Source organism: Gossypium arboreum, unplaced genomic scaffold, assembly GCF_025698485.1.
Source record: "Gossypium arboreum isolate Shixiya-1 unplaced genomic scaffold, ASM2569848v2 Contig00375, whole genome shotgun sequence".
Classification (NCBI taxonomy): domain Eukaryota; kingdom Viridiplantae; phylum Streptophyta; class Magnoliopsida; order Malvales; family Malvaceae; genus Gossypium; species Gossypium arboreum.
In genome coordinates, this window is record NW_026440491.1 from 13,873 (window position 1) to 25,862 (window position 11,990).

At 39.0% G+C, this 11,990-nt stretch overlaps 4 pseudogenes; 1 reads left to right on the plus strand and 3 right to left on the minus strand.

Moving 5' to 3' along the window:
- The first annotated feature begins 1,259 nt into the window (after positions 1 to 1,259).
- LOC128289002 (photosystem II D2 protein-like) lies at positions 1,260 to 2,505 on the plus strand (annotated as a pseudogene).
- Positions 2,506 to 3,026: 521 nt separating this feature from the next.
- On the minus strand, positions 3,027 to 4,935 carry LOC128288999 (DNA-directed RNA polymerase subunit beta''-like; annotated as a pseudogene).
- Positions 4,936 to 5,367: 432 nt separating this feature from the next.
- Positions 5,368 to 6,436, minus strand: LOC128289000 (DNA-directed RNA polymerase subunit beta'-like; annotated as a pseudogene).
- Positions 6,437 to 7,870: 1,434 nt separating this feature from the next.
- On the minus strand, positions 7,871 to 10,339 carry LOC128289001 (DNA-directed RNA polymerase subunit beta-like; annotated as a pseudogene).
- Positions 10,340 to 11,990: the final 1,651 nt, after the last annotated feature.

Consider the following 11,990-nt stretch of genomic DNA (forward strand, 5'->3'; position numbering starts at 1 on the left):
CTAATGAGTTAGAGTAGAGTAATTCTAAAAGAAAGTTGAAATTATAATGAATAATGATAAGCCGTCTCTTGAAGCGACAAATATATATTTCTATTTTGTTTTGATTTTGAATTAGATTATTCAATCAAATCCATTGTAAAAATTGTAAAGATTAGAAATCAACAAAAGAAAAAGTAAGTGGATCTAACCCATTGAATCGTGACTATATCCACTATTCTGATATTAAAATTCGATAGAGATGAAATTGGAACAGTCGATTTCTTTTTATTTCATATTTATTTGGACTCCACAAGAATCCGTCGATATTTCCGATTCAATCTTCTTGTTCCTAGGAATAAATTAATATTCTATTCGAGATAAAGAGAAACATTTATTTCAGAGTTACAACCTAAGAGCCTTTTCAACATCTTATCTTTCTTTGATTCCAGAACACAACAAGATCCATTTCTATCTATATATTCTATCTATTCTATAATAGAATGAAACCTAAATCAAATCATGTCTTCACACATATCAAATATTTCCATATCGATACATATGACACTTTTGTTCTGCCAATGTGATGGAGTGAGTGCGAAAAAGAAACTTTCATTTTGAGTCTCCTATTATTTAATTTGTTATTAAATATTGTATTAGATTGAAAAATGAGGAACTTCAGATCTTTTCTGATATACATAAAGTAAATAGAAAAAGATTCGAAAGTGGATTCTCGACATTGATGAAATGAAAAAATAGCCTCTGGAGTTTTTTTGTTTTATATTCATCTGAAGAAATATGAAAGAAAACAATAAATAAAAGAAATAAAATGAAGAAATATATCAGACTATAGTAATTTAATACATAGAAAAAATACATAAAAATATTGATTTTATCAATTTCACGAACAAGATCCAAGAATAAGATTAGTTGATGGAGGGAGGGTAGATCTGAGGATCAACCAGCAAGCGAGAGAAGGGATCGCTTCTTCCTTGAATTGAAGAGTTCGTTCAAAAAATTCATCTATCTGATTGATGAGCCATAAGACAATTCATGGTTCCAGACGACTAGTAAAAATAGAAAAGAATAAACGAATTGAGTTCATGTGATTTACCTAAGTCAGGTTATGGACCAATACAAGAAAATATTTTTTATATTCAGAACCAATTAATTATAAGGGGCAGTGCACGAGAAATCAAATCATACATAAAAATCGAATCCCCAGCGCCCCCATAACATAAGGTGCTCAGAAATGGTTGAAGTAGTTGAATAGGAGGATTACTATGACTATAGCCCTTGGTAAATTGCAAGATGAAATGATTTATTTGATATTATGGATGACTGATTTACGTAAGGGACCGTTTCGTTTTATGAGTTGGTCCGGCCTATTGCTCTTTCCTTGTGCCTATTTCGCTCTAGGGGTTGGTTTACAGAGTACAACCTTTGTAACTTCGTGGTATACTCATGGATTGGCCAGCTCCTATTTGGAAGGCTACAGATTTCTTAACCGCCGCAGTTTCTACCCTGCTAATGGTTTTGGCATTCTTTGTTGTTACTATGGGTCCTGAAGCTGAGGAGATTTTACTCATTGGTGTCAATTAGGTGGTCTGTGGACATTTGTTGCTCTTCACGGCGCTTTCGGACTTAGGTTTTATGTTACGTCAATTTGAACTTGCGCGATCTGTTCAATTGCGACCTTATAACGCAATCGCATTCTCTGGTCCAATTGCTGTTTTTGTTTCTGTATTCCTGATTTATCCACTAGGTCAGTCTGGTTGGTTCTTTTGCGCCTAGTTTTGGTGTAGCAGCTATATTTCGATTCATCCTCTTTTTCAAGGATTTCTTAATTGGACATTGAACCCATTTCATATGATGGGAGTTGCCGGTGTATTGGGCGCGGCTCTGCTATGCGCTATTCATGGTGCTACCGTAGAGAATACTTTATTTGAAGATGGTGATGGTGCAAATACATTCCGTGCTTTTAACCCAACTCAAGCCGAAGAGAGCTATTCAATGGTCACCGCTAACCGCTTTTGGTCCCAAATCTTTGGGGTTGCTTTTCCAATAAACGTTGGTTACATTTCTTTTATGTTATTTGTACCAGTAACCGGTTTTATGGATGAGTGCTCTTGGAGTAGTCAGTCTGGCTCTGAACCTACGTGCCTGGACTTCGTTTCCCAGGAAATCCGTGCAGCAGAAGATCCTGAATTTGAGACTTTCTACAAAAATATTCTTTTAAACGAAGGTATTCGTGCGGATGGCAGCTCAAGATCAGCCTCATGAAAACCTTATATTCCCTGAGGAGGTTCTACCCGTGAAACGCTCTTTAATGGAACTTTAGCTTTAGCCGGTCGTGACCAAGAAACCACCGGTTTCGCTTGGTGGGCCGGGAATGCCCGGCTTATCAATTTATCCGGTAAACTATTGGGGGCTCATGTAGCCCATGCCGGATTAATCGTATTCTGGGCCGGAGCAATGAACCTATTCGAAGTGGCTCATTTTGTCCCAGAAAAACCCATGTACGAACAAGGATTAATTTTACTTCCCACCTAGCTACTCTAGGCTGGGGGTAGGTCCTAACGGAGAAGTTATAGACACCTTTCCATACTTTATCCTGGGGAAGAGTGTTGCTAAATTTAGACCGTCCGGTATTTCATATGGGGTTACAGGTCGAACCAAACAAAATACTTTTTCTTGGTAGGTGTGATCCGTTGGACATAGATCCATTTTTCAATTTTTGATTCCTTAGAGTTTGTTTTGCCCGTTCCTGGTGGTATCAAGATGCCACTGTGTCGAGATATCTTATCTCTTTCTCCGGAAAATAGATATTACCCGAAAAATTTTCAGTTCAATCCTTTTTTTTTCTTTCCTCGGACCAATCCGCCCACTGGCTTCTTGTATTTAAAGTGATTGGGGTATCTACTCCAATGATACTATTGTTCCGTACCATTATGGAAGAAGATTCGGATAAAATATGCACTTCCTCAGAATGAAAAAAATCGATCTACTTTCATTTGGTATTTTGGCTTAACCTTTTGACTCCTCGATACTCAATCACATCCTCCTTTTGACGATTGAATGCGCCCTAGAGTCCCATATTTAGTAATTCCTGAACTCTTTCTTCTGTATCGAGGATCGTCAAAAAAGCAAGAATACTTTTCTACGAAAATACCATTTATGGGTATTTCCATCGAGATACCGGAATGGGAATGTAGCATTAGTTCTTTCTCTTGGTCTTGAATCAATTGAAATGGAATAATAAATCTATTTCTTCGTCTCTTTGCCAATAAATCAGCATTCTCGTGGAGAATAGCAGAATATGAAATCACAATGCCCAGTACCTATTATTCGATTCAATTCTGAATAATCGTAAATCCTCTCTTCTTTTTATCCGAAAATCCGAACTAAATAAGTTGTGTCTCACTTGATCATTATTCACTGAGAATCTAGAAATATATCTTCGTTCGGCAGAAAGATAATGAATGTTTATTTGATCTTGATCCTTGTGGAGAAAAGGAACTACACTGAATTTGTACGAACCCCTGATAATATCCACAAATGGCTTGTTTTGGTAAGAGATGGACATTACTATATATAAATTCGGGCGAATGGTACACATCAGGTACTCCAGTGCATTTCCCCTCTGAGTCAGAATAAATATGTTTTCGAACCCTCTCTTTCAAATTTAAAGTGTATGTTCCCGCGCGAATCTCAGCAATCACTTGTTCTGATTCTACATATTGATCGTTTTGAACTAAAAAACTTTTTGGTGGAATAGTCACCTTATGTATAATATCTTCACTCTCAATAATTACATACAAGTCCCGATAACATAAAAAACAGGATGCCCGTGACGTGTGCGTGTAGGATGAACCAAATCCTCATTGAATTTTATTTTTCCATTAAAGGGCTCGGACATGTTCTGCAGTACCCCTGTAAATACTCCGCCGGTATGAAAAGTTCTTAATGTTAGTTGCGTTCCCGGTTCTCCAATGGATTGCCCCAATAATACCTACAGCTTCTCCCAATTCAACCAGGTCACCATGAGTGGGGCTCCGACCATAACATAATCGACAAATCCAAGATGTACTCCTACAAGTAAAGGGAGTTCGAATAGATATTGGTTGTGTTCGAAAGGCTCTGAATCGATCGACAAGCCCAAGCCCAATATCTTGATTTCGAATGGCAATGCACCGCGGACCCATATATATATCGTCCGCTAATACACGACCAATTAATGTTTGGATAAAAATTCTTTCCGGAAGCGTCCTCTTTTGAGGACTCACAGAAATCCCTCGGGTGGTGCCACAATCTGTTCTACGTACAACAATGTGTTGAACTACTTCAACAAGTCTGCGCGTAAGATATCCAGCATCTGATGTTCGTACGGCGGTATCCACAACCCCTTTTCGGGCTCCGTAGCAAGAAATGATATATTCTGTTAAAGACAGTCCTTCGCGTAAATTGCTTTGAATGGGTAAATCGATCATTTGTCCTTGGGGATCCGACATTAATCCTCTCATACCTACTAATTGGTGCACTTGAGATGCATTTCCTCTAGCTCCTGAAAAAGACATTATATGGACTGGGTTAAACGGGTCAGTCATCCTAAAATTAGGATTCATTTCTTGTCGCAAATATTCACTTGTAGCATACCATATCTCAATTGATTGGCGTAATTTTTCTACCGCGTACATTCCCAAAATGATGGTGTTTTCCAAATCAAACTTTGTTGTTCAGCATCTTGGACTAGCCATCCCTTAGAAGGTATCGTTAAAGATCATCAATTCCTAATGAAATGGATGTAGCAGTGGCTTGCTGGAAACCCAGAGCTTTACTTGATCCAGGATGTGTGATGTATGCCATTCCGAAGTGATCTATTAATCTGCTAATAAGTCGTTTAATGGCAGTTCCATCTATCACTTTATTGTGAAATACCAGATTGGCCCGTTCTGCCATAAATACCCCTATTCCGCTGAGTGGACTTCGCCAATGGGTTTGAGTCAATGATTGGAAAACTTCCTTTTCTCGATCTTGATTTTGGTAGAAAGTCGGGTCAGGAACTGGGGTCCTAGTTGAACCGGAGACCCGAATTCATATTGGTGTCATAAATTTTTAGCTTAGATACCATATGATTGGGTATCATATGAGTAGGCCGAAAAAACCCTTGTAGCTTCTTCGATTTCTCAGTAAAGAAATATGACCAACAGTGGTTCGAATGTATATACAAAGAATTTTTTTTAAACTTCTTACTATTAGATAATGTCCATAAATCTCATGATAGGTACCGAAGATTCATAGTGAACTTCGATGAGCTTCTCTTGAAGCAATAACGCATTGCTCTAGTCGCCACCAGACCACAAGGACTATCTAAATTGATTCTTTTCTGCCTATAAGCTCCAATCGCATCATAGGAATTACAAAAAAGGCTCCTTGTAGACTTATAGTTATTATCGTCAATTCTTTCATTTTGATAGCTTTTTCGATTCCATGGATTATACCTATTCGCACAAATACCTCGACGATTCCCTCGTTAATACATAGAGCCCAATAAGCATATCTTGAGTAGGTACGGAAATGGGATCCCCAATAGCTGGAGACAAAGAGATTCATGAGAAAACATAAGTAAACGAGCCTCCGCTTGCGCCTCTAAAGATAAAGGTACATGAACTGCCATTTGATCCCCATCAAAGTCTGCATTGAATCCCTTACAAACTAATGGATGTAAACAAATAGCGCGTCCTTCCACTAAAATAGGTTGGAATGCCTGTATACCTAATCTATGCAGAGTAGGCGCTCTATTCAACAATACAGGATGTCCCCATAACTTCTTGCAGTATTTCCCATACAATCGGCCCTTTTTCCCGAATTTTACTCTTAGCAACTCCTATGTTCGGAGCAAGATGTTGTCTAATTAGACCGCGAATTACAAATGTCTGGAAAAGCTCTATTGCTATTTCATGAGGCAATCCACAGCGATGTAATGAAAGTGAGGGGCCAACAACAATGACAGAACGTCCCGAATAATCGACTCGTTTGCCAAGCAAAGTCTCGCGAAATCTTCCCTCTTTGCCTTCAATTACATCTGAAAACGACTTGTAAACCTTATTATGACCGTCCCTCATTGGTTGTCCGCGGATTCCATTATCAAGATGTATCCACGGCTTCTTGTACCAATTTTCCTGACACATTACTAATTCCCTGGCGTAGATCTACTTGTTGTTAATAGATCGGTAAGAGTATTATTTCGATAGATAACTCTTCTATAGAGTTCATTAATATCCGAACTCATTAGTTTACCCCCATCTATCTGAATGATCGGTCTCAACTCGGGAGGAAGAACCGGTAATAGACATAAAACCATCCATTCTGGTTCTATATTTGTTCGAATAAAATGCTTAGCCAATTCCATGTCTCTAAAAAATCCTTTCTTCTTCCAATTTTCGATCTTCCCATTCATTACCCGTGAGGCCTTCTTCTCTAATTCTTTCCATTCTACCACCGAATAATCGATAAGAATTCGCAAATCTAGATCAGCTAATTGTTCTCGAATAGCACCTGCTCCGGTAGAAATTTCGCGACTTCGAAATGTATCGAAACCTTGGGTAGTAAAAAAAAGTGGGATACTGTATTTCCAGGATTGAATTTCATATTCGAATGAACCTCGTAATCGTAAGAAAGTAGGTTTTTAGCGATGGGCCTAGCAAAGAAAAATTAGGATAGGGCCCTGCAGAATCCCCCCTCAAAATCGGACATGAGTTTCCTCTCATCCGGCTCAAATAGTTACACCAAATAAAGATAAAGTAAAGGAGTTCTCGCTTTCAAATTCTAGAACCCCCCAAAGGTCTACTCTTTACTCAAGTTCCAGAAACATTTCATTGATTGATTCTTCTTTTATTGATTTAGATTTTCTTAATTCTTTATTCAATTCAAAATTAGGACATAAATGAAATGTGAAATTCTTAGTAGTCTACTTCCCCTCAATGCTGAATCCTCTTAAATTAAAGAGTGTCATAAGGGATTTACTTGTCTATGTACCCTTCCATTCGATCTCTTAGGTCCTGCGGTACCTCGACGATTATACCGATGCCCTTAACTTAAAGCCTAAGCCTATATGCGATGTATAGACTCCTGCAACCATGACATATTTGTTTCCTTGAACATAATTTCATTTCTTTCTAAAGAACTAAAAGAAATGAGAACAGTTAATTCACAAAAAAAGTCTTTTTTTCGAGGTACAACTCAAAATTCCTAGTTATTTATTTTTACTGACTCGACCATAGACCAATTCCCTTTTTATTTGGGAGTATTGAATACGCCCATAATTCTGAGCTTCATGTTACTCTTCCCAGAGACATGTCAGATCCAGGGCATCCCAATTCGATTGAATGGGATGACAGTTTCTCATTCTAATCTGTAAAATAATAATTTCGATCAAATCACATCGCAGTATACTAGACCCTCTAATTCTTTAAGAGGTTTGTCTAAAAGATTGGCGATATAACTAGGAAGACGTTTCAAATACCATACATGAGTTACTGGACATGCCAGCCTTATGTATCCCATTTGATATCTTCGTATCCGAGAATCAACAAATTCAACTCCGCATTGTTCACAAAATTTAGGGCCCTCCTTTTGATTTCCAATTACTCGATAATTTCCACAAGCGCAAATTCCACTTTTATAGGTCAAAAATTCTTTCACAAAATAATCCATCCTTTTCGGTTTATTGGTTTTGTAATGAAAAGTATAGGGTTTGTCACCTCTCAACGGTTTCTCCATTAGGTAGGATTTTCTTGGCCCAAGCACTTATTTGTTGGGGAGAAACTGATCCAATTCAGGTTGTTGATGTTTATATCGGTCGATCATAGAAGAAAATTCTGATTCATTCCGATTAAGCTTCCTTCCTATTAATCTGGAAGTTCTTCTCAGATACAAGGAAATGATTCAGTTCAGAGCCAAAGATCGTAATTCTCGGACGAGCAATCGAAAAGATTCTGGAGCATCTTCGGGTTTAGGTATTGTTCCTCCAATGATCGTAGTCCCAAGTACTTCTTGGCGAGCTCTAATATGATCAGATTTATAAGTAAGCATTTCTTGTAAAATATGAGCAACACCAAATCCCTCTAGAGCCCAAACCTCCATTTCTCCTACCCGTTGTCCTCCTTGCTTGGACCTTCCTCTAAGTGGTTGTTGTGTAACAAGTGCATAATGTCCTGGAACGCCCATGTATTTTATCATCAACTTGATGAATTAATTTCAAGATATAAGGTTTTCCTATTATAACAGGTTGCTCAAAGGGCTCCCGTTCTTCCATCAAATATTCGGCTTTTTCCTGGATATTCGGGTTCAAATACCCATGGATTCGCTGTTTGCTTACTGGCTTGATATAATTCGGAAAACACTAGTTTTCTCGAAGCCTCTTGTTCATATCTCTCATCAAATGGTGCTATTCGATAATGTCTATCTAGTAGACTCCTGCTAACCAAACGAGCATTCAAATAGCTGTCCTACATTCATTCGTGAAGGTACTCCTAATGGGTTGAAGACCATATCAACAGGTCTTCCGTCTTGCAAATAAGGCATATCCTGTCTAGGTAAAATTTTGAAATGATCCCTTTATTTCCATGCCTTCCGGCTACTTTATCGCCTACTTTGATTTCGCGTTTCTGTGAAATATAGACACGAATCGTTTCCGGATTATAACTAGAACCCCTTTTTCTGGACCCATCTCCATCGATGACTCGACCCTCCACCTATAGGTAATTTTAGACAGGTTTCCTTTGAAGTGGATACCTGAATCCCAAATATGGCCCGTAATCTATCTTCTGGAGCATACGATGATTCTTTCGCCACCTGAGGCGTTAATTTACCTACTAAAATATCGCCTGTCTCCACCCAAGATCCCAGCATCACAATTCCATTTTGTCTAAATTGCGGAGTAAATGGGCTTCTAGGTGCGGTATTTCGTTAGTGATTCTTTCAGGACCTTGGCTTGTCACATGAGTCTGAATTTCATATTTTCGTATGTGAAAAGAGTATAAATATCTTCATATACTAGACGCTCGCTAATGAGTACCGCATCCTCAAAATTGTAACCTTCCATGGCATATAAGCTACTAGTACGTTTTTGCCCAAAGCAGTTCGCCACCAACCGTAGCGGCACCGTCCGCTAAAATTTGCCCACAATTACGCCGAACCCGGGCAGTTTGATGCATACAAGTATTTTTGTTGGAACGTTGATACATAACTAATGGAATGCCTAGAGCATCTCCATTGCCCGATAAAATAATCTTGTCAGTATCGGTGGAAATGATCTTTCCCTCGTGATCGGCTATAGCGGGAACTCCTGAATCTAGAGCCACTTGGCGTTCCAACCAGTTCAACAATGCACTTCTCGGAACGAAAGCGGAACTTCTTGGCGTTGCATATTAGAACTCATTAAAGCCCGATTCGCGTCATTATGCTCGATAAAAGGAATGAGGGAAGCTCCAATAGAAAAATATTGAAAAGGAAAAATACTTCGAAGATGAACTTGTTCCCATGCAATAGTCAGGAATTCTTGGCGGTATCGAGCCGGAACAACCTGTTCTTCCTGAATACCCTGATTCAAGGCCAAAGAATTTCCTGCTACCATATAATATTCATCTCGACTTGGGGATAAATAAAGCATCTGTGCTTTTTGATCTCAAAGATTTTATAAAATGGACTTTCTAGAGACCCCAATGACCAATCCTGGCATGAATTGCTAAGGATCCGATAAGTCCAACATTGATCCCTTCAGACGTGTCAATTGGGCAAATGCGTCCATAGTGACTAGGATGGATATCTCGTATCCGAAAATTAGCAGTTCGCGGTCAATCCTCCGGGCCCAAATAACTCAATTTTCTCCCATGCACTATTTGTGTCAATGGATTTGTTCGATCAAAACTTGAGACAATGGGTGTAATCCGAAAAGGATTCATAAGTGGTTGTTAATGGAGTCAAGTTACCAAATTCTGAGGAGTCGGTATCAATTTATGCCTAATTGCTCCATATAGTTCCTCTAACTACATTTTCTAAACGAACCAGAGCCAATCCGAATTGATCTTGTAAGAGATCCGCTACAGAACGAATACGCTTATTTTTCAAATGATTCATATCGTCAAGTGTACCCATTCAAATTTCATTCCAATCAAACGATCCGCAGCTGCCAATATATCTCGCGGTAACAAAATGTATTGTTCTGAGGTATATTAAGATTCAATCTCTGGTTCATATTTCGTCGACCAATCCTTCCTAATTCACATCTTTGCTGAAAGATTGCATCACGATGCCTAAGGACACGATCTAATAGATCGTTGTATCGAAATAGTTGGATCATAGTCTCTTACCATAAAAATGGCTGCATGCGCAGCGACACCTATCAGAAATCCACCAATCCACATGTGATGTGTGAACAATGACAGTTGTGTACCATAGTCAGTAGCTAGATATGGATAAGGGGGCATGGAATACATATGGTGAGCTACAACAATGGTTAAAGAGCCTAACATAGCTAAGTTAAGAGATAATTGAGCATGCCATGATGTTGTTAGGATTTCATATAGTCCTTTATGCCCTTGGCCTGTAAATGGACCTTTATGAGCCTCTAAAATATCTTTTAGGCTATGCCCAATGCCCCAGTTGGTCTTATACATGTGACCCGCTATTAGGAAAAGAATTGCAATAGCTAAATGATGGTGTAATATCAGTCAACCATAGACCCTCAGTCACTGATCTAATCCTCCGCGAAAAGTAAGAAATTCCGCATATTTTGACCAATTCAACAAAAATGGGGTTGCTCCTCAGCAAACTGGGATAAAGTTGAGCTAAAGATCACGATTCAAGATAAATTCATGGGGAAGGATCTTGTAGGGTCTACTCCATTTAGAAATTGGTTTATCGGTAAAGATACATGTACTTGATGCCGCCCAAGAAAGGGACCCAAGTCCCAGTAGCCCTGCTAAATGGTGATTCAAATATAGATTCTACATCTGGAACCAAGCCAATTTTGGGGCTGCTTTGTGATAATGGAACCAACCGGCAAAAGCATTAAAGGCCGCAAAGACCAATGCACCGATTGCGGTACAATAGGAGTTGTAATTCACTAGTTATTCCAGATGCTCGCCAAATCTGAAAAAAACCAGAGGTTATTTGTATTCCTCGGAAACCCCCACCCACATCGCCATTCAAGATTTCTTGGCCCACTATTGGCCAAACCACCTGGGCGCTAGGTCCAATGTGAGTAGGATCGCTGAGCCATGCTTCATAATTGGAAAAACGAGCACCGTGGAAATACATGCCGCTCAGCCAAAGAAAGATGATGGAGAGTTGGCCGAAATGGGCACTAAATATTTTGCGAGAGATCTCCTCCAAATCACTGGTATGGCTATCGAAATCGTGAGCATCGGCATGTAGGTTCTGAGATCAAGTGGTAGTATCGGGTCCCTTAGCTATTATTGTTCTTGAGAAATGGCCCGGCCTAGCCCATTCCTCGAAAGAAGTTTTACGGGATCCCTATCTACCAAAATTTTTACTTCTGGTTCCGGCAAGAACGAATAATCATTGAGTCCTCCTCTTTCCGGACAACACATACAAAGAGACCCGCCAACAGTCAGTAATTAGTGAACCTATGAGAGACGCTTATAATTAGTTTCTTTCTCTTCTATCTCTCATCTATCTATCTATTTTTTATCTATCTATTTTTTCTTTAGTTATTCACTAGAGCAATTATGATCTGGAAGTCGATCCGGGGCAAGTGTTCGGATCTATTATGACATATCCATGAAGGCCTCAACGGACCTTTTAATCTTATAAAACCTTTTTTCGGACTTTACTTACATTGGTGCAAAACCCATTTTTTGTGCAACCGGTGTAGTCATATTCATATCTCAATTAGAAGTTCCGAGGTGGAGTTTTTTTTGTCTTACATAGATAGAACAAACAATATTACTCTATCCCAAATCACGTGCACATTCATTACTACGGGATAC